At 44.6% G+C, this 23012-nt stretch overlaps 1 protein-coding gene across 2 annotated transcripts in view; it reads left to right on the top strand.

The window, feature by feature from the left end:
* Nucleotides 1-2829: 2829 nt before the first annotated feature.
* Nucleotides 2830-23012, top strand: part of Lpar1 (lysophosphatidic acid receptor 1) — a 124081-nt gene continuing 103898 nt past the window's right edge. Inside the window, exons 1-2 of one of the 2 annotated variants that reach the window (XM_059254399.1) lie at nt 2846-2929; nt 16878-16932. The gene's annotated coding sequence lies outside the window, so the exon portion shown is untranslated. Of the gene's footprint in view, nt 2930-16877; nt 16933-23012 lie in introns of both variants that reach the window. The other variant, XM_059254398.1, reaches the window with a different exon arrangement.

Raw genomic sequence — 23012 nt, 5'->3', positions numbered from 1 at the left:
TAACTCAGTGTGTGTGTTTATGTGTGTATGTGGGTGCATGTGTATATGTGTGCATATGTATGTGCATATAGGTATGTGTGTATATGCATATGTGTATATGTGCATGTGTGTGTGTGTGTGTGTGTGTGTGTGTGTGTGTGTGTGTGTGTGTAGTGGTGGTGGAGATCAAAACCAGCATATGCTAGGCTAGCAATCTATTCCTGAGGTACATCTTTTCACCCCTAACATACATGTGTTTAATGAGGACCGACATCCCTATTTGAGGTTGGGAAGGACCACGGAGTACTAAAAGTAGTCAATACACAGTTGGGACAGCAACTACATTCCTCAAGAAGGCAAGAGATGAAACCAGCACACTGAAATTAATCAACATGAGTGCCAGCTCGGAGAAGCCTGTTTATCTTGTTCCTTTAACCAGTGAGGAATGGCCACCCACCGTAATCCCTTTAAAATATTCTTTTCATTAAATATAGAAGTATTGGTGTTGAAGAATCAAAACAGGTGGAGTAGGAAGAGAGAGAAAATTAAGCAATAAATAGAATTATTCTGAATTTAGTAGTGCTATAGTTAAAGGGAAATCCCCTCTCAATGTATTATTTTCTTTCATATATGTGCATAAGACTTGATGGTTTCCTGTTCATCCCAACTTCCTCATAGTTGAAGATCAGCCATCGGTATTTGTGATAGGAAGGGGTTTATATTTGCAGGCTTATTTATTATGTATTTTTGTGGTGCTGGAGCTCAAGCTCAGGGCCTTGTACTTGCTAGGCCAGCACTGTACCTCCGACTACTGCCTGCTACCCTGTTGGATGCGTTTCTGCTTGTTGTCAAGAACAGAGTTAGTGCTGGGTATGACTATATTAGCAATAATCGGGAGTACTTTTTCTATTCTAAGTAGATAATTATAAAATAAGTTTCCAATTGGTAGAAAAGGAGTTTGGAAAGCAAAGTCTTTTAAAAAGAGATTTGAACAGTTTTCTCCTTTGGTTTATTAGACAGGGGGTCTTGCTGTATAGCCCTAGCTGGCCATGTAGTACAGGCTGGCCTGAAACACTTCATCCCGTTCCAAGCTCCCCTGGGCTGAGATTACAAGTGGGCAGCACCATGCCTGTGCAGCTTGAACAATAATTTTTAAAAGTAAACAGCTTTGCATAATAAATGACCAGCTTTAGAGTTCAGCCTTGAGCACTGTGAAAAACCACAGACAGGAAATGGTCGTGGTCCCTTCAAGTCACAACCTGCTGAAGGCTTGAAATCTTTCCACGCCCCCCCCCCCCCCCCCCCGTGTCTTATCGGCTCTGCCCATCGCTCTTGGCAGTGACCTCTTTCTACAAAGCAAGGGGGTGGCGATCCGTTTCCTCATCGTCTTTCATTCCCTGTCAGCTACAGTCCCGTCAGCTAATCCCACTCTACTGTGGTCTGACAACCCTAGATGTCCCTCTGACTAGAGATGGTCAGGCCTTTACACCCAGACGTCTGCTTTTGATGCGTGGAGGACTCAGCTATGGCTAGAAGCAGAGAATTCTGAAGACTCTGGAAACCCTGAGGGCCTGGAGCTGGGTGTGATGGCAAGGCTGGGAAGTCCTCTCTCTGCTGCTGTGTCTACTGAGTGATGGTAAGGCTTCTGGGCTGGTACTCTCCAGAAAATGATTCTTAGGCCCTGCGCCCGCCCACACCCACAGGTGTGCTTTCCCCGCCCTTAGTTACTCCGTGAAAACCACGGTTTGCCCATACAGAGTTACACTGGGAGAGCGGAAGAGAAATTTATAATCAGAGCCAGGGGCACGAAGCCACAGTCGCTTTGATTTTTGCAGTTGTAAAGACACATACCTTTTTTTTTTTTTTTTTTTTTTTAGTGGCAAAGCCAACCCTTTCTTTAAGGCCTGTATGTAGTCCAGGGCCGCGTAGGTTGAAACTTCGCACTGTCTGAAAAGTTTAGAAAGTCAACTAGGAGGAGGCCATACAAGAAGTCTTTTTTTTTCTTTTCTTTTTCTTTTTCTTTTTTGGCCTTTTTTCTTTCTTTTTTGACTCTGCGATGTTTTCCAGGGCTTTTCAAATGAGGAGGGAAAAGCAACAAGACAAAAATGCACCGTGCAGGGAGTCAACCAAAGCCTTGCAGGCGGCCAGGCGCTGGGGGTGAGCGCGGGAGGGGGCAGAGGTGACCCGGGTGGGTGTGTCCGATGTGGAGGGTTGAGGGAGAGCGCCAGGAAGGTACTGAATGGGAGGCTTAGGCTCGCCTCCCCCGCCTCCCCCCCCCCCCCCCCAGCAGCTCGGGAAGTTCTGTGAATGACTGGGGGAGGGGAACCACAGGAGTCAGGGGCGCTGGGGGGTGCCACGCAGGTAAGGGTAGCTGCTGAGGAAAGGCGCCTGGGGGGTGCGGGGAGTTGCTGATTTGTGCAACGTGGACGGGGCAAAAAGCGCCAGAAGGTGGAGGGAGAGGAAAGAAAGCTGGCACCCGCGCTTCTTTCCCGGCCGCCCGCCCGCTTGCTCGCAGAGCCGGGGAAGTCGGGACTGGGCGGCAGTGACGCCCCAGGAGTCTTGTTCCCGAGCGCAGCGCTACCCTCGTAACCTCCCGGCCGTGCCCGGGTGAGGCTTGGGCTGGTCTGGCCCCGGGGCTGCGGGGACTGCGGAGCTGGAGCTAGCAGGTAAAGGCGCTGGCGGCCGGGTGTCCCCCGGCGCGGGTGGCGACGGCCCCGCCTCCCATCGGCGCGTTCGGCTCGCACTGTCCCACCACCCGCGGCTTTGTAGCCGTGCGCGTGAGCGCCTGGGAGTGCGCGCGCCCGCGGGCCCGGAGTGGGTGGGTGTGCGCGCGTGTGTGAGGCCGCCTGCAGGAGGCGAGGCTGCCCTGGCCTCCCGCACCAGCCGGTGGAACCCAGCCCGGGAGGGAAGTCGCTGCAGCCGTCCGGCGGCCCTCCTGCCCTTTGGCCAGGTCAGTGCGCCCCAGGGTCCGTCCGAGGGACACGTAGGTGGCCTCGGGTTGGTTACCTGGGTCGGGTTGGGGGCGCGAGAGGGCTGGCGTGGGGCGCTCCAAGTTCCTCGGTGCGGCATCCCCGAGGACTTAGATGGCCCGGGTGTCCCAGCGCCCCGCGCTCAGCTCCCTGCTCACTAGTGACTTTGGCGTCCCTTGAGTCTAAGGAATCTAAACTTTCTCGGTGAAGCCGCCCGAGGCTTAGCTAGTGCCTGGGAAATGCAAGGCAGGGGAGAGACCTGGCTTTGCCTGAATAGGTCGGTCCGCTGTGTTGGTTCCCGTAGGGAGAGTTTACCGTGGATGGCTTTAAACTTTAGGCTTTTTTTTTTTTTCCCTTTGCTGCCATTTGGCCTTTGATGTGAGGTACCCAGGGTTTGTTGCTGCTTCCAGGCTGGGGCCCTGGACTGTCTTTTTTCCGTCCTCTTGCCTTCTTCTCCCTTTTTCTTTCTTTCTCCCTTTCGCTCGACTTTTTTTCTTCTTTTTCTCTTTAGTTGAAACCTACAGATTTCTTCCATGTGGGTTTCCAGCGACTGCTGGTTTGTGAAAGTTTTACTCTTAAGCTATCTATACCCATCGTCATAGATACCTACTGCGGACCTCAACTAGGAGGTATTAAAGCAGAATCCTCTAGGCTTCCCAGCAGGGCTGTGTGTTTGTCCTTTTGTGTAAGTGTCCTTTGCTTACTTAACGTGACTGTGAAGTCACAGGTCTGAGTTTCAAAGTCTTGGAAAACGGAAGAACATATTCTTTTGTCAGATAGAGTGAATACCAAGGAAGAGGAGTCAATTAGGCTTAAGGCCATGTGCACCGCAGTGAACTACATGGACACACAGCTGTAATAGCACCGAGTTTCTGCCCTTGGTTCTCCAGATGCAATATTATGAATAATAATCACCAGAGCTCTAAGTATATGAAAGCCGTATTTTTTTTTTTTTTACTTTTATTTCCCCTTCCTTTGGTCTTGAGTGTTAATTTCAGGGGAAAAAATTGCAGAAAGAGAGGGAAGCCTCTTGAGGCAGAAATGCTGAGAAGTGCGGCTGCAGAACTGGGCCTCAGCATCGGAGCCCCCTTGTACACAGCGTCCCCTAGCGGTGCAACCCGAGCCTGTTCTGAGCTCCTGGTCTTGGTGTCCTCTTAGGAAAATGAATGGGTGGGATGATCTTTGCTGTTCTCTCTTTCCAATAACCGGGAGCTGGTGGTGAGTGACTTCTCCAGGATAGAAGAGTTGAGTTGAGGAAGGGAAATGGGAAAGATTTAGTCAAGTGGGGGAATATGAGGACAACAGAAAGAAAACGGAAAAAAAACAAACAAACAAACAAACAACAAACCCCAAAACCAAAAACCAAAAACGAATAAAGAAAGAAACCCATCAGAAGGGAGTGCTTGAGGTAAGGAACTTAAGCGGGGAGCTGGCTTTCTCTGGTTTTTCCTTTCTTCGCCCACGCGGGAACCAGTCACACTTTCTCCTTATTATTACAACCCGATGAGTCTGCTTAAAAGTGACATCAGGTCTAAGTGATCACCTGCCCATCTTGATCTTTGCAGCCTCCAGAGCTCAGCATCCCTGTGAGTGATGGGTAAGAAGTCACAGAAGGGAGAATTTAAGTGGCAGCACTTTAGGAACTCCTGTTTTCATTCAAAGCTAGTATTTTCCAGAATGCAATTTGATTTTGTTTTTCAGATTGTATCATAGATGACAGGTTTTTACAGAATCTGTTCTGTTTGACCCAGTGGGATATTCAAGGGAAGAGTAAATGCTAGCTGCTGAGTCAACGTTGAGTGTACAAAAACAATCTGAAATTTGTGATTTTTAGGAAAAAGGATCATTTCAGATGTTTGGTATGAAAATTTGTACTCTGAACAGAATGCACCATGCTGACTTCAACTCATAATGTCTTTAGGAGTTTAGTTTAAAGTCAATTTTTTAATGTCTGAGATTAATGTGTGGCCACCTACCCTCAGTGTCTCCCCTTCCCTCCCTCCCTCCCCTCCTTTCTCCTTCTCCTACCCCGCCCTCTCCCCTCCTTCCCTCCCTTCCTTCCTTCCCTCTTCCCTTCCTCTCTCCTTTCCTTGGTTATCGTCATGTCCACACATGTGGGTAAAGTGATTTCCTTTGAAGGTGGGTGTGATGTCCTGAACACTGACACACAAGCCAGCTCTGGCTCTGCCAACTAAGTCAGCATCTTACTTCTGTCTGGCTTCTTACCCTTTGCAAAGCAGGATAATTCCAAGTCTCGATGATGTTAGCATTTAAGTATCTGTTATGGGTGTGTTAGACTGTTGAGAGAGAAGGAGAAGAATTTAATTAAACAAGCAACCATCGGATTCTTGTTGTAACAGATACGAAGAAGATGAAAAGGAAGTTCTAGAAAGAGCTGCAGTACTGAGGTGTGGATACAGATAACTGTGCTGGAGATAGTGAAGAGTGTGTGTGTGCCATATCGCTTCACTGTGTGGTAACGTCTTAAGCACCGTGATGGGCTGGGGAGCAGAACCTGAAAGTCTAACTGTGGTGGGGAGACAAACAGCTTGAAGAATGGCCCGTGCCTTGAAAGCTCAATGGGGAGAGTGAGGACCTCTCAGAGGTGGTGTGGTCTGGGTCCTTGGTGATGAAGGTGGCCTGGATGTTACCTTAGGGAGCTGTGCCATGGCATTATTTAATCCTAAGATGCATGAAGACCCCGAGTCATACTGCTTAGCGGCAGAGTGGAGGTGAAGTGTTTGAGAGATGATTGAATGCGTTCCCTTGTATGCTTGTGGCTAGTAAGTTGTGTGGCACCACTGCCAGTTAATTTAATGTTATTACATAAAGATTCTAGAACATTCTGCATGTCATTTCTTCCCTCTTATCCCCTCCCAATGAGAGCTTCCTTTTGGGAAACTTAATTTGTTCCAAATGGATGAGGCTCCTGGGTTGCACAGGGCCCCGTGGGGCCTTTTGAGCATGTGTGCTAAAGTCCCTTTGCAGACAGAAAGCTGAGCATCCACGCTTTCCTTTTCTGTTTGGGGAACAGCTTGCTGGTTCATGCTAATTTAAACACGACTCTTCTCCACACTGGCATTCTTGAATCTGTTTGTATTACACATAGTATCTTAACCACAGTGTGGAATATGTGTAGTACAGACGAGAGAGGATTATCATTAGTGCAGAAATAGGGCTAATGCCTCTTTTAAAGGACTGGGAATAGAGCCCTAAGAGTCCTTTATGGAGTTTAATTTCCAAAACTCCTATAGAGGTGCCTTGCTCAGTCTTGTAGAGTAATATGCGTGGATTTTGTTTTTTCATCTCTGAAGGAGTTAGCTAGTGATATCTCAGGGGACTCTTCGTGGAATTCCTTTAGGAGAATGCAGGACCCCTCTCGGCCCTCCGCCTTTGTGCTACTCGTGAGAATGGGTGAGTTTTCAGCTGCACGTCAAGCTGATTTGGGTAAAGACTTTGAATTACCCTTGAGTCTAGAATGGTAGGCGGCTAAGGAGACAGATCATTAAAAGAGATTAGGTTAGCATTTTGTTGTCTTCTGGATACAATTTGAATGCATGGTCCTCTCAGTAGCTTTTAATTAATTTGTTTATTTACTAATCTTTTTAAATCTTCGGCAAGGTGTGGGGTGGGGACTTAGGTTTGTCATGATTGAAAAAAAATCAACTAGTTAATTTTAATAGGTCGAAGGCTGACATATTTTATTTTAGGGTTCTCAAAGGGTCACTTTTTTTTAGTGGGTGGGGTCACTTTTTTAGTGGGTGGGGTCACTTTTTTTTAGTGAGTGGGGGATTGTATTGAAATTTCTTGGCTCTTTGTTTAGTAAGTCCGTGTGATTTCATTGCAGCCTTTATTCTTACACTACCTGCTTGCTGGCACAGGGCCAAGGGAATTGTGCTAATACCTGGACATTCTCTCCCACCACCCACCACCCACCACTACCATGGAGACTTTAACCCTGAAGTTCACATAAAAGTCAGGGCTTTTTTCTCCCCTTCTGAAAATGAAAGGGAACTATTTTAACGCACCCATGGATTTAGGTTATAATTTATTTTCTTTTTGTGGTACTGTTTTAAAAAAGTGATATAATAACAGGGCAGACTCTTCACTTTAGTCCAGTGCTAAAGCAAACATGTCCGAGCCTGAGTGGGGTAGGTCAGGGTGTGCTTGTGGTAGCCTAGAAATAAAAGAAAATGCTTTCAAAGCCAGTGTCTTCCTCTAGAAGAGAAAAACAAAGCTTGAATCTCTGAATCCAAAGGTTGAAACTGTCACTTAAAGGGCATTTTGTCTGTTGTGGTCGTTCTATGGGCCCGTGGTTCTAGAGATGCAAGTTTCCCCGGGAGGTGGGGGTGGGGTTATGGTGAACTATTCTCTTTATAGTTTGCCGCCTGCCTTTTCATTTACTCCAGCCACCCTCCCTTTCCATGCTTTTGTGACAGGGTCTTATACTGTAGCTCACTCAGACTAGCCTGAGCTATGAGACCCAGCCTGGCCTCTGACTCACAGCAACCATTTCTGCCTCAACAACACCCCAAAGGTTTGGAGGACCCACCACCACACCTGAATTTCCTTTTTTTTTTCATTATCTAAGTTGGAAACCATGGATTGGATTAGTCTTCCTGTCAGTCCTCTATGCTCAGGTTTCTTTCCCTGGGTCCTAGTGACTCTCCTAACTCTTCGTTGAATTTCTGCCCCAATAAAGGATAGGCCTGGCTGGCTCTTGGGAGGGAGGTAGATGTGGGCCAGAGGAGGTAAGATCTGCTCTAGCCCAGAGGAGTGTAACTGACTGCTGGTGCCAATAGGCCTTGTGCCCAGTACCAGGATGGACAGAAATGAACAACGCAGACCCCCTACCCCCAGTCAAGAGTCTGGTGAGGGCTCCCAATCATGGGTTCCTGGTGCTCTGGGAACACCAAAGGCAAAGGGGCAGGGGACCCCTGACCTTCTGAGTCAAGGGTCAAGGCAGTGGAAGTGGAGATGCTGAAGCTGGGGGAGGAGCCATGGAAGATTAGAATCTGGAAGGACCCTGGGAGATAAACCAAGCCCGAGAGGGAACAAAAGTGATCAAGCTAGAGGGAGTCACAAGGCCTCTAGAGCAAGCTCCGCTGTGTCTGGTAAGTCAAAGGGCTTTTCTTTCTACATCTGTGAACTAGGAACACGCACTGGTAGTATGGGTTTCCCAAGTCTAGTTTCTGTTCTTCGTGGAGTCCCGCATATGGCTCATTCAGTCCTTCCATGTTCAGTGGGTGTTTGTTAAATGTCCATCTGCCCTTGGGCGACAGTTGGAAACAAGCCGTGTGAGTAAGGTCTCTTCTATCATGGAGCTGGCATTCCATCATGTTCTCTCTCTCTCTCTCTCTCTCTCTCTCTCTCTCTCTCTCTCTCTCTCTCTCTCTCTCACACACACACACACACACACACACACACACACACACTCACACCTGTGTAGCTCAGGCTGGCCTTCAACGGGCAGTTTTTCTGTCTCTGGTTCCTAAGCGCTGGGAACACAGTCAGACACCACCATGCTGCCTCCTTCTTTTTGTCGAATCATGTGACCAACTGAAGCTTTTCTGAAATGCCTTCAAATGCAGAGGAACGACTTTTGAGTGATTCTTCTGTTTCAGCAGCTTCTTCAAAGCCCTCTTCGTGCCTCCCCTGGTATCCAGGCCTTCGTTTTATAAACTTAAAACAGTTCACTGAGATTTACCTGTGAGTTGTGAAAATGTGGAGCCAGACCCTGCGTGTCTTGTCTGTAGCCTTGGCTTGCTTCCCTTTCCTTCTGGATGTTCCTATTTTTGACCGAATTTGTGTTTGAGTTTCTATGCCCAGTTTATGGCGTCTTCCTAGAAGATTCTGAGTCTGGTGTTTAACTTGGGTGGTCTTGCTGAGATCATCTAAGGATACAAACATTATAGAAAGGGTCCAACCGGAAGAGGCACTGTATTTATTTGTAAATGTAGACTGTTTTGTAGTGATCCAAGCCATACACATTTGTCTAGAGTAAAAGATGTCATCTCTGCCACTTCAGCTGCCTGTCTGAGGTCACTGCTTTGTCGTCGATTTACCCTACAGCCTTCTCTTCATCACTGTATTTGCTTGTTTGCACAGTGTGTATATTTTTATACATTTGTGTGTCATCATGACAGCACGTTTCCATTTGTCCCTGCTCCCCCTGGTCTTAGTCAGGCTGTACCCAAGGTTGCCATCAAAGGCAACAAGCAGAAGCCAGAAGAGCCTGCCAGCATGGACTCTTCTGGACTGCAGCCTGACTTCATTCAGTAGAGTTCTCGTCGGTGATGCGAATGACTGAAGGGGGAAGCAGAAAACCATTTCCAGCCCTGTGACACTCAAGATGGATAATGCCATTGCAGGGTGTGTTCTTTCCACGGGGCTCTGCTGCCCCCGGGTCTCAGACAAGGGGGCCGGGCATCTGGGAGCAAGTGCTAGGCATCTGTGTGTGGGCCTTTTGTTAGGTGGAAAACCGAGTACCAGGGGCAGGTCTGGAACCACTTGTGGAACGGAGACAGGTGCAGTTATTCATTATAGGCAGGTTTCACTGTGGGAGCATTAAACGAGGACTCCTCCCCCACCTCCTTAGAAGTCTAATCAGGGGATGATAAGGGTGATGTGGTCTCAGAACGGAGCAACCCAGCACGGCTAAAGCAGAATTGCCTTTTGTTAAGGGGTCGTTTGCCTCTCTGACTATGATTTGTTGGGAAAAGGATTATTGTCATGTCAAGAAAATGAATCATTCATTCTGATCCACTGTTCTTTGCAGTTCCACAGAGAGCTCCTTGCCTTCCTTGCTGAGTAGACACAGACAGAAAGGTTCAAAGGCCAGGGCAGTCCGACTGACTTTTCCGGATTCAGCAACATCTGCTTTCTAGCCATTTTTATCTGAGATCCTGTCAGTTAATTTCCATGCATCTGATATCTTAGAGGATTTTGGATCCTCGTGCATGGCTGAGAACACTTAGAAAGAAAAATTCAACGGCAGACAGAAAAAAGCATGGGTCTTGCTAGCAATTAGCTTATAAACATGGAAAGACACAGCCAAAGATGACTCAGCTCAGGCAGCCAGTGATAAATACTCCAAACCAAAGTTTAAACAGAATGCTCTGCACGCTTCTGAGGGTGGAGGGAGAGCTTCCCCTGCCTTGGAGTAGATGAGTGATTGGCATGGCAGCTGGGTGCTGGTGTCAGGCCCCTGGCTAAGTTTATTCCATGCCTAAGAATAAGAAGGACGGTCCAGAAGGAATGCATGTGAGTGGCAGGCTTGGGGAAGATGCCTGGAATATACGGCCTCTGGCAAATCATGCTGGTGTGCATGGGGCCTGTGTTGAAAGTTGTAGAGGGCACCGAACTACAGTGGTTGCTATGATGCCATTACCAGGTGAGACACCAGGGTAGGAGAGGGTTGCAATGAGGTTTGTTAGTTCTAGACCTGTCTAAAACTATAGAGGCAGATGTGTTCTCCTGGTAGCTGGAAATCTGAGTCAAAGTTTAGTTTGGAAGATAGAGCTTGCAGTGTTTAGGGATCCTCACAATACAGAGAACACCATTTTATATAAACACTATTGAAATGTATGCAGAAAGCTAGTGAGAACTTTCGCCGGGCGGTGGTGGCGCACGCCTTTAATCCCAGCACTCGGGAGGCAGAGCCAGGCGGATCTCTGTGAGTTCGAGGCCAGCCTGGGCTACCAAGTGAGTTCCAGGAAAGGCGCAAAGCTACACAGAGAAACCCTGTCTCGAAAAACTAAAAAAAAAAAAAAAAAAAAAAAAAAAAAGAAGGATATATTCAAAACTGGAATGTGCCTCCGTTGGTAAAGTGCTTGCTTAAGACACACGAAACTCTGGGTTTGATCTCTGCCATTGCACAAGCTGAAGTGTGGTGGTACATGTTAAGGTGGATGTAGGCGAGAGTTCAAGGTCAGCTTGGCCTACATGAGACTCTGTCTGGAAAAAGAAAATCCGCAATAGTGGTTTAACAAGGACAAGATATAATTTTGGTCTTTAAGTGTTTTTTCTCCAGGAGAGAACTGAACTCCACCAGGCATTCTTTGAGAATCCATTATGGCTTCTCTTGATGGGATGATTCTGGGTTGATGTTTTAGGCCTGTAATCCCAGCTGCTTGGGAGGCTGAAACAGGAGGATTACAAGTTCAGGGCCTGTCTAGGCCCTGAAAATCAAATATTTCATATTAAATTTCTAAGGATGGGATACAGTTCAAATGATGGAGTGAGTTCAAAGCTAGCCTAGGCAACTTAGATGAGTCTCACAAAAAGTTCAGAGGATCAAGGGGTAGAGCATTTGCCTGGTCAGTCTTAGGCACAACCCCAAACCAACCAAACCCAAACCCCAAACAGGAAATGGTGTGGATTTTGGCATGATCTTCTGTGGTGAACAGAACTCCCACCCCACCCCCAGTGGTCCTTTCCAGTTATGGTTGTCTGAAAAATATTCTTAAAATTGTTGAGAGATTAGTGGTGATTTGGGGGCTAAAGGAAGAAACAAAGAGAGTTTTAGTTAGCAGGAGAGCTTGCTGTGGGATTCATTGTTATCACGGTGAATAAAGGGCAAACTGAATCCTCAGAAGAACTTGCAAACCCCAAGAGCCTAAAGAACACCCAGAGAAACTCCAGCAGGCTCCCTTGGAGGTTCTAGAAAAATCTAGCGAACCACTTGATTGAGGTAAACAGTCAGTCCAACTCTGTTTTTTAAATGGATTTAAAAAAAAAAACTAACTTTTTTCTGATTAAGATCTTATTTCTACTTTAGATAATTATATTGTCATGTCTTCCACACTGTTTGAAAGAGAAGATCAATTATTTACTTTGTAAAACTGTTACGATACTTGAAGCATGTGCTTATGACACTTGGTAGTGAAAAACAGTACACACATCTTGGAATATTTGGGATGGAGAGGAGACTCATCTGGAGTCTAGCACTCTTTAATATCTTCCTGAAGCTGGGCATGGTTGCTCACACCTAAAATCCTGGCCCTTGGGAGGTGGAGGCAGGAGGATCAGGGGCTCAAGGTCATCTGCAGCTACATGGCAAATCTGAGCCCAACCTGGGCTGAATGAGACCCTGTCTTCAAAACCCAAATCAAAACCAAACTTCTTGTCTTTTTTTTTTTTTTTTTTTTTCAGAGCTGAGGACTGAACCCAGTGCCTTGCGCTTGCTAGGCAAGTGCTCTACCACTGAGCTAAATCCCCAAAGCCAAAACCAAACTTCTTTATCGAATTTTGGAATATTTTGGAATAATTCCTTGCAGGTCTTCAACTAGTAAGGTCTACTGAATATTTAATAACATTATGCCTTGTAGCTAAACTGTCTATGCAAGCCATTACAATGTTTTATATGAAATGTCTAATGACAGGGATAATCACTGCGTGTGACATGCTCCAGATTTAATCACCACATCTTATCTCTGCTTGCTGCTTTTCTCCTAGGCCTGTGCTGCCTGCCCATTGTTACATGCTAATGGCTCCTTTATCCCTACTCTAAACAAGCTCTACACCCGAGCTTACCTACACAAGGCCTTCCTGTTGACTGTTTTCTCTGCCTGGAAGTTTTTCTCCTGGGTATCTAAACGCTTGCTCTCCCTGTCTTTACTAAAAGGTCACCACCTTCTCAGCGAGACCTTCTCTAGCTCCTGCTTGTAAAACTGAAGGATCTTTCCTGTGTGTCCAGCTTGCCCCACAGTCCCTTTTTCATTTATTTCTGACTTCTTAGATGAGGAAAATACTTCTAAAAAAAATTTCTCATGTTGTTTCCTGATGTTTCCCCAGTGCTCAGTACAATACACTACACACTGCAGAAACTTTTTTTGAATAAAAGAATTGAATGAGTGAATTAAATTATGATAGATGTCTGAATAAATAAAGAAATGTATTTTTGAGTGTGCTAGAATAAATCGGATATAGTCTTGGTTTCATGGTATTTACAAAACCCAGTGGAAGAGGCAAGGCTGACATTGTTTCTGAGATGGAGGAAAATGTGTCTGCGACTTGAAGGGTGAGCTAAATGAACTGAAAATGAGATGTGGGGGTGGGAGAGGAAGGGGAGGTTGATGAAGACAAAGAAAAGTTGGTTCCTGAAAGAGAAAATGGAAGTCAGCTTTTCATTTCTTGAGTTGAATGAAGTCATTTGTTCCAAATGATGAAATTATGTAAGGATAGGCATTTGTCATACTTATTAGTATTTTTGATGAATAGAGCTTCATTTTAAATACTTTGGAAATCATCAGCAGTATTTTTATTTTAAATTTTGCTCATTCTTGAGGGAGTAGGGATTTTCCATTTGAAAGTGGGAATTTCAGCACATGGAAGTAGCTTGAATTCTGTAGGTAGGTGATGGCTCTGTGGACTGTAAGCCTAAGTTCTTTGTTTTATGCTAATGCTGTTTCCTGTGAAATTTAGAACAGTACTGGGAGGATAAATGTCCTTGTTGGCACTTGTATTCATAGAGGTTGCTTTGGGAGGCTCAGCAGGATGCACTTGAAGATGGCTTTATTGGAGATGCTTATGCCTATGGACTTTCCCATGATTAGATTGGTTGATTCTTGTAAGTGAATGTGAATATAGATTTTATAGTTTGTACTTCTTGTAGATTAGAATCTCTGTTTCCCGAATACTTAAGAGGAGCCTGGTTTTCTCTGGGTGGTAAGTACAATATGTGCTTATTGGTTCAGTCATGATACTAATAATATTCATAAATTCTAGATTCTGTTAGCCTGCTTGAGCTGTTATAGACCAATAATGCCCCCTTAGCGTGTCTCTACAAGTGGTTCCCTATCTCTTTGTCTCTGTCTCTGCTTGTGTCTCTCTGTCTCTGTCTATCTCTGTCTCTCTCTAATGTCAACTACTTTCTGATAATTTCTGGGTTAAATACATAATGTGAGATACAGTGTAAAACAGCCCTCTGCATTAGGAACTTTCTTTTTGCTCAAGTTAATGTTGCTAATTCTTTCTGTTGCCTTTATTTCCTGGTCTGATTTTAAACTTTTCGTGTTATTTTATCATATATTTGCCTGTCAGCGGATTGAACTGGATTTTGTTCTGAGACACCTCTGAATAAGGGAACATTGCTTTTGTGTTTATTGTTATAATGGATGAAGGAACCTCTGGTTGGCACAGGACACACCAGACACCAAATTCTCAGCACAAAGGAGATTTAATACCCCCAGGGGACAATGGGGTGGGGTACTGCCTCTGGATTGGACAAAGGCAACAGCAGGTGTCTCTGCAGGAGTGGTTTTTAAGGAGAAAGGGGGAAGTCTGGTTAGGTATGAGTTGGTAAAGTCCTGACTGGACATGTTAGCCAGTGTAGCCAAATAGTGAATTTTGATTGTGGGATCTTGGTGTTTTGTTAGTTGGACCTTGGTGATCAGCCTCAGGCATGAGTTAGACATGAAGAAGAGGCCAAATAAGAGAATTGGCCGTGTTAGTGTATTCGCCGCCATTACAGCTGTCATTATCGATGGCTAACTCACAGGAAATGGCTTGATTTGATCTTACCCTGTAAAAAAGGCAATTTCATATGGTTCCGCCTAATGTTGTAGTTCTTGGCCTTTTCTTCCTTTTCTTTTTGTCTTTTTCCATGTCATGTTTGTTCTGAACATCTGCAGCATAGTGAGGTGGACATAGTGAGTTGCCTAGTGAATATTAGATTTCTATTTCGCCATGGTGTATGGCAGCAATTTTGTGTGTATTGTTTGGTTGTAGTGTTGGGGGGGGCGGTGGTGGTGAGAGGTCATTATCCCTGGAGGCTGAAGCCTAGAGTCTAGTGGGAAGAAGAATGCTGGCCACTTGCTTACAGTGTATAAGAGACGATGTCGTCAGTGCCATGATGGTAAGCACAGAAGAGATTGCATGCGGAAGCTCATTTGACATTAGAGTGATTCAGGAGTTCCTGGGGGAGTGCTGTGTCTGCAGAATGAGATGGGTTGACTCTGCAAAAGGCTAAGCTGCTGCATGTGCATGGGATTGCACAGGCCTGGGAAATAAGAACAAGGGAAGGAACACAGAAGCAATGGTGGGTGGAAGGCAAGCTTTGGTTGAAACAGGTTTTGCACGGTAGCCCTTTAGCATACTGCTAAGTAATAGCCAGCATGTATGGACGGCTTGCTCTGTGAGCGGCTGGACAAGGCTTTGCATAGCCATATGGTACAAAGTAACCCTGGTTGGAGTAAAAACACTACTATATAGAGTAGTTACCAATTTAATGATTTTCCATAATCCATAGGAAATTAGAACACCAGAGTTAAGGTTTTGATTAGTGAGATCAGGTGGTTGGCTACTGTATAGCTTCTTGGTGATTTTCATTGTGCAAAGAATTATTATTCTGCTAGGCTGTTCATTTCGTATTTACACTGTTTTGCCATGGAAATTTTTTTTTGCCACTTTCAAAGAAGCTGTGTCAAGAATTGAAATATTCTACATTGGAAATCTGAAAAGCAAATTTGAGACCGAGAGGTGGGAAATCAAGACCCGAGTGCCAGCTCCCTACTGCTGCTCACATGGCCATGCCCCAGCCTTCCCAGGCCTTGCCCTTCTCAACTTAGAGGGTTCGAGTCTCATTTGAACAAATCATTCCTCGGGTTTATTGTTTGGTGACTCTGTGATTTTATTTTGTTCTTGCTACTTAATTTTAAAGACTTGGCTCTGTACCGTTTAGGTAATCTTACCCTAGAAGCTCTAGCTAAAGCTGGAGACTTCTTTTTTTTTTTTTTTTTTTTAATCCTTCTGTGTTTTGGGAAGGTAATTCTCCAGTGACTTTAGCTTGACCACTAGATTTAAAAAATGGTTTTCTTTTAATTGCTGAGGTTCAGTGAAGATGGGAAAGTATGATTGTCTTAGATTTATCTGTGGATACTTGCTTTAGAAAAATGTGAAGTATCTAACTTGTGAATTATTGACATTTTGTAAAGCCATCAAGGAGTGGGTGGTGTCACTTCCCAGAGAAGCATGACAGAGCTGAGGAGCAAGGGGTGGGGGTGGGGGGGTGAGTGCGGTGGAAACGACACACAACACACGACTGCTTTCACGGTTAATGACTAGCCCAGAGGGATGAACTATATTTAGAAGCGGATAAAAGGTATCTGGAAAATTGGTTTTTCATTTTCCCTACTTAGCTTTTGTTGAAATCGACAACTATAATGAAGTATAATTGTGTTTAAAGAGTAATACTTGATAACTTGATGTGGAATGGTCACTCCAATCTGTCAAGCTAGTTAACATATCCAACATTTAACTATTCATTTATTTGTGTGGGTTTTTTTTTTTTTGGTGGGAGGGGTTAGAGCACCTATGGCCCACTTTTGAACAAATTTGAAATACATAAGACTTTATTATTATTATTATTATTATTATTTTGAGACAGGGTCTCATATGGCCCAGGCTAGTTCTGAACTCACTGTTTAGGTAAGGATGACACGGAACTCCTGATTCTCCAGTTTCTATCTCCCAGGTGCTGGTATTACAGGTATGTACTCCCATGCTCACTTATAAGATGGTATAGCTGTAGTCACTATGTCGCCCATCAGGTCAGCAGAACTTGGCCATCTCACAACCAATATTTGGTAGCCCCTGGCCACCATTTCCCTATTTCCCCCACCAGGGCAGCTTTTCTTACCAATGTGTTAAATCAACTGATTTAAATATGCTTAAACATTTTTTGTCATTCAAATCATTCAGTTTTTCCACACTCACATATTTCAATATGAATATTTCCTTATATTTCTCTTTTGTTGTTTAGAAACTGAAGGGAAAACAAGGCACAAGCCCTCTGTTTTTAAACTATACCTAATTCCTCATTTATAATCAATATTTATCCTGGAAGTCCAGGCAACTGAGGATTTAATGTGTGTTTGGGCTTGATGCATCCGCTTAAATCCCTGTTTGTTGTTGAATTCTTTCCCTTAGGGTGACTGATACATGGAAACCAGACAGGTCTCCAGGCTCTCAATCTGAAGCACAGGTACAGACAATGTTTGGGATTAGAGGAGGCGTTGGTCCAGGCAGGTAATTGGCATGGGTGTTGCTTCAGGCTAATACCAGAGATAGGTTGGTCCAGTGTGGGGTAGAGTCATGTGGTTAGTTCAGACTTAAGGCAGAACCAGAAGGAATACAAAGCACTCTCATGTACTGTGGAGATTCTGAGAAAGGCCTTCTGTATAGGCCTGGGAGAAAAGCAGTGTGGCTCAAAGACTAAAGCTTCCTTGAAAAAAGTCATTTTTAGAATGGGAAGCAACAGGTGAATGTTTTGGTTCCAAATGATCTCAACACTGAAGCATGTGTTAGGCGGTGGATACTCGTGGAAGTCCCAGCTACTTAAGCATTTGGCGGTTTCCAAGAAGAGGCCCACAGATCTCAAATCCTCATCTGAATGAGTAATATTTTTCTAGGAATAGGAATCGGAGCTTTCGTGCTTCAACACATTACTACCACAAGAGAGATGTATAGTAAAATGTATTCATTCTTTGGTTTGGACAGAGTTTCTCCCCCACCAATAGGATTGGAGCTTGAACTTAGAACATACCTGTGTGTGGGGATAGGCCTTTAGGGGCTGGCTGGTGTTAACAGAAGTCATATGAGTGGGGCTCCAATCCAATAGAACAGGGAGCTCTCTACATAGAGGTGCACTGAGGAAAGGATGTGTGTATATGAAGGTGCGACCCAAGCCCACATGAAAGCCAACAGCACAACCAGCCATGCTCTACCCTGATCTCCAATTTCCAGGCCCTGGATCTTTGCAAAAAACACATGTCTGTCACTCACTCTATAATCAATGATAATATGCTATGGCAGGCTATAGCAAGCTTTCTTCATGGACTATCTTTGGCCTATCAGCCCACAAATAATGACCTGGAGACTTATTATTAATTATGAAAGCTCAAAGGAGAGGTAACCTGTTTTTACATACTTGACATATGTTTAGTGAAAAATTTTACCCACCAGGTTATTTTGTCATTAAAAGGAGATGAAAAGATGGAAAAGGGTGAGGCAGAGACAGATGCAATGTGTATTATTTGTATGTGAGAACAAGCTCAAAGCCAGCCACCAGCATCCACTAGGACAATTACTGGCCAGAGTTAATACTTTCCTCCCAGTCAAAATCAATGGAGACTATGTCAGTCAGCTTAGCCTGCTGTTACGGAATATTTGTGTACACTGTGAAGATGTGTCTCTGCCTAAGGCGCCTTCTGATAGGTTTAATAAAGAGCTAAATGACAAGCTAGGCAGGAGAGGATAGGTGGAATTTCTGGGGAGAGGAGGAAGAGGAGGAGGAATCTAGGCACATGATTTCTCCAGCAGACTTATAAAGATGGCTCATCAAGAAAGTGTTCCCCTTGCCAGCACAAGGACAGGAGTTTGATCACCAGAAGCAGCATTTTAAAAGTCCAAGCATCAGTGGCAAGTGCCTGTACTCTCAGGGCTAGGGAGGCAGAGGCAGGCAGATACTCCGGGCTCACAGTCCAGCCTAACCTGATTGGTGAGTTCCAGACCAGTGAGAGACCCGATCTCAAAACAAAGGTGTGTGGCACCTGAAAAAAAACACCCAAGGTTCTTGCACTGACATCCACATACTTGTGACCAAGCCACACAGCAGATCATAGATTAAAAAAAAATATGGATTAATTAAGTTATAAGAGCGAGTTGAGAAAAAAACTAAACTAACTTCCTGCCTGGCCACTGGCCAATCAGTGTTTTATTTATTGACCAATCAGAGCAATTTGACATACAGACCATCCCACAGCCGTCCTCAGCCTTCTTTTGGTCTTGTGCCTTTTGACCTCACTGACTTTAATCAGCCACGACAAGTCTGATATCTAGCTGGATTCATTTATCAGCTGATGGTGGAGTATTCCTCATGAGTGTGTTTCTGTGACGTAATGGATTAGTTGTTTAAAAATGCGACAAGCACCCTAATTAAATACTGAAGAGTCCAAAGCGTTTGTGCCTGCGCTTGTTTGGTGCGTATTCTCCATGTTACGTGTTTCAGCTTCATTTTCCTGTGGGAGCCAGGCATACTGCAGCCTCTTGTGCACCTTGGGAAGATCAAATGAGCCTCTCTAAAAGTACTTCATTTCATCCACTGTCAGAAGTAGTCACAGGTAACACAAACTTGACATCCAATAAATGATCAGTTATTAAACCTTGGACAGACAAAGTTGATAAGATAGACTGTCTCCATGAACTCAGAGACAGCGGGAGTGGAGAACTGTGTGAAAATACTGTGAAATACTTGAGATATTTGAAATCAGCTGTGTACATATTTTACGACTGACTATGATGACTTTTAGTGAGCACAGGAAGGAAAGGTGGAATGAGGAAGTGAAAGTGTAAATTTAAGCAGGGATGAACACTGAGAGTCTGTCTGTTTGAAAAGGAACATGCATTTGGTCTAGCCTTCCAGGTAGCTGACACAGAGACAGAATAATCAGTATGTGATCCAGAGAGCCTGTGTGCATGAAAACTGACCAAGAGGCATGACTCTTCACAGTGTGGGGAGGAGACAAGATATTCTCTGTAGTTTGTCAAACCACAGACAGTGAAAATAGTGGTCAGTGTCTCTAAACACAATTTTAATAATATAATAATAATAATTAATAATAATTATTATTATTATTATGATGGGAGAAAAGGTCTTACACAGTAGCCCAAGAAAGCTTTGAAGTGACAGCAATCCTCCTGTCTCAGTCCCTTATGGGTTGAGAGTACATGCATGAGCCACAATGCCTGATTCCAAACACTGTCCTTCCTGTGAGTCCAACAGTAGAGTTTTGAAAGAGCCACATTTAGTCCAGGTCTATGGCAGAGTGCCAAAGCTTATCTTAGGAAAGCAACTGTGGGCCAAGGGGAGACAGTTCAGACAAGTAGCTCTGCTGCCTTAGTCTGAGGGAGATGCTGCATATTCCACATTCCTTGCGGAATGATGGGCTGGCAGCTTTCAGGATATTGCCTATAAATACTACTTTGCACAAAATCATACGTTTGATAGTTGCTGAATGTAAGCAAGTTCAAGCTTAAGCAATCCCACAGTGCACCCTTTCCTTGTGGCCAAGTTCTGTGTGGATCTGTGTGCTTCCAGCCTCGGCTCCACTGAGGACAAGCATCAATAAGGGTCAGCCTATGACCACAGTAGGATATGCTGAAAAGTCAGAGGCAGGAGGATCACATCATAGGACTGGTAAGGTTATCCTGGCCAGTAATAGCAACTATTGATTACTTTATAAATCACGTGGTGGCAAGCTTTTGCAAAATAACATGTATGAGATCCTTACTTCAGACCACTTGACAATCTAAAGGCTGAGGCAGCACCTGGCAATTCTGTGTGTCTGAGGTGGAGCAGATGAGTGTGGTACACAGACTAGAGAGGAGAGCTAGAGGAACAGCCCAGATCATTCGTGTAGTGGGAGGTAGCAGGGAGAGAGAGGGGTGGAGCAGAGTGCCATGAAGCTTCTTGAGTAACAGCCTCTGTTTTCTCCACGATGGACCTACATGCTGTGGGCTTTCTTTGAGGGACGAGGCAACATGAGGAATGGAGAGAGCGGAGAGAAATGACAGGTTTAGGGCTCAGCTGGGATTAGAATGCATCGATTCATAGCGACAGCCTTATCTTGTCTCTGGTTTTCTCCACGGAGTCTCTGGTGATTGTGAATGAGAACAGAGCAGCAGTGTGGATTTTAATCAGGGCGATAGTGTCAAAGGGCAGACTGGCAGAAAGGACTGTGGGAGGCAGCAGGCTGGCGGAGGGGAGCTCAAGGACTGAGCATGCGCTGAGGCCTGACATTGGGAGATGTGAGGCTGGACAAAGGTGAGGAGCACGGAGGGACCAGGAAGCTGGGTAATTTGATGTTGAAGGGCAGAGACAGTGCATTGGGGGCAAGCAGCTGTGGGATGTTCGGTTCCGGTTAGAAAGGGGGGTTTTGAGGTGTCACAGGACATTCCTGGTGAAAAGGGACTAAGCTCAATAGTCGGTCTCTCAAGGAAATAGAGAAGAAGTTGTCGGCTTGGTTGAAATTGCCCTTGACAGTGACATGCCTGGTGACTGATGTATCTGGAGAAGAGAAGAACAACACTTAAAGTCCCTTCCAGTCTTAGAATTTTTTTCCACAGAACTTCATTTGGGGGGAACACTGCTTTTCCTTCCCTTCAAGGGGAAGGAGAATTCAAGGGGAATACGTTTTTTTTTTAAATCAAAAGACCAGAGTAAACTGGAAAAAAAAAAACAACAACTATTTAGCAATCCCATTTTTATTGAGCTCCTTGTAATTGTAAATGTTTGACAGATTATGGCCTCTGTAAAGGCCTTAGGATCCATTAATGCAGGTTTCACTGGGTTCACTCAGGGTCAAGGAGTACAATGGTCAGAAAGTGTTGTTGGTTTTTTTTTTGTCTCCCACCACACACTGACTTCTGAAGTCCCATGATGGGCAATTAGGACTGGAAAGTGAAGAGTTGCTGAAGTTATTTTAAGGTAACATTAATTGGATTCATCTTTTGCCACATGGTTATTACATTTGTTGTTTTGAGGTTTGGCATTTCACCTCTTGCTTGTGGAGTGGACGGCTCTGAGCATTTTCAGAACGAGTTCTGTGGCTGGATGTTTTGTCTGAAGTTTATATCTGTATTTGGAACTCAAATGGAGTGCAGGTTTGAAAACTAGGACCCCAAGTGACAGAAAGGATTCTATGAGTACATTTTGTATTTGATATTTGAATGCCATCTTGATGGCGAAGAAGAGAATCCAGTCCTCATCCTGGGACATAGAAAAGTGACCCTTTAGGATTTATTATTATTGTTGTTCCAACCATCAACTACTTTGAGTTTGAGCTTGCTTGTTTTTGGAGATTTCTGTGTTAACCACACGAGGCTGATACAAGAAACATTTGAAAATTGAACTTGAAAAGATGGCATTCTAGACTTCAGAAAGGCTGCAGGCCGAATCTCCTGGCTGTCTGGTACAGTGGGAGGAATTCCTTTTTCTGTGGTTGGAGTTTCTTGCCTTCTTTCCCCCTCCCTCATTTTCCTCTCTTTCTCTCTCTTGAAAGATTCTTCCAGACTTGTATTTTTCATCACAGAGTAAAGTGATCAAGTGTGAGAGAACACTCAGGTTAGGTGGCTTTATTCTCAGCAATTTAGTCCCATCGAATTCACCACCCTGCCCCCACCCTTCCACCCCAGAGACACTGTCTTCTTGACCCAGCTTCCAACAGTGGATCATGGCCCTCCGTGAGATCAGATAATTGATTGTGTCATGGACTCCACTGCAGCTACAGTTCTGAAAACACACAACTTGCATTGCATGGGCCACCAAAGCTGCCCCAAACGCCCAAACTCAGATTTAAGACTATGGCATGTTATGGATGGCAGTAGGCTTTTTTTTTTTTGTTGTTGTTTTTCTGTACATATCAAGTTTTCTCCTGGAATCATAGTGGCTTAATCATGGAGAGCAAACATTTCCTATCTGTCAGTCCTCAGCTTGTAACTATCAAATTAATATGTCTTTGGATTCTGTTGTTTCAGAATGCTGGAATTTTTAAAATTACTGTTTGAATTGCTCACTTGAATTCCTTCCAAAATGACCCATTGAATTTTGGCTTGAGATTAAGACAGATTCTTCTGCAATTTCTGAAATGACTCGAAATATACATTTATATTTTGTACTATGTATTTGTTTAACAAGGCATTCTCAGTATTGACATGTATATTCTTTACGGTTTGTTATCCATGAAACACTTGATTTGTATACCTGCGTTATACACCTGTGTACTTGGGGTCACACTTGGAAACAGGGCCCTGTTTTAGATGACAGCTTTGGATTGGGTGTAAGATTTACAAGGCCTCTGCTCTGCTCTCAATCATCCAATCAGCCACAACCACAGGGCACTCCTGGTCATTCATGTCTGCTTTGGTAGACTTACAGGAGGCTGTGTGTTTGAGTACACAGATATGCATACTTGTTGAAGAAATAATATTGTATTGTGACAGTGGAAAGCAGTTGGAAACATTTGTGAAGCCGAGGTAGGGACTGTGAGTAAGAGGCGAGAAGGA

Source organism: Peromyscus eremicus, chromosome 2 (assembly GCF_949786415.1).
Source record: "Peromyscus eremicus chromosome 2, PerEre_H2_v1, whole genome shotgun sequence".
Taxonomy (NCBI): Eukaryota; Metazoa; Chordata; class Mammalia; order Rodentia; family Cricetidae; genus Peromyscus; species Peromyscus eremicus.
The sequence above is the reverse complement of the archived record's forward strand: the minus strand, read 5'-3'. Positions and strand labels throughout refer to the sequence as shown.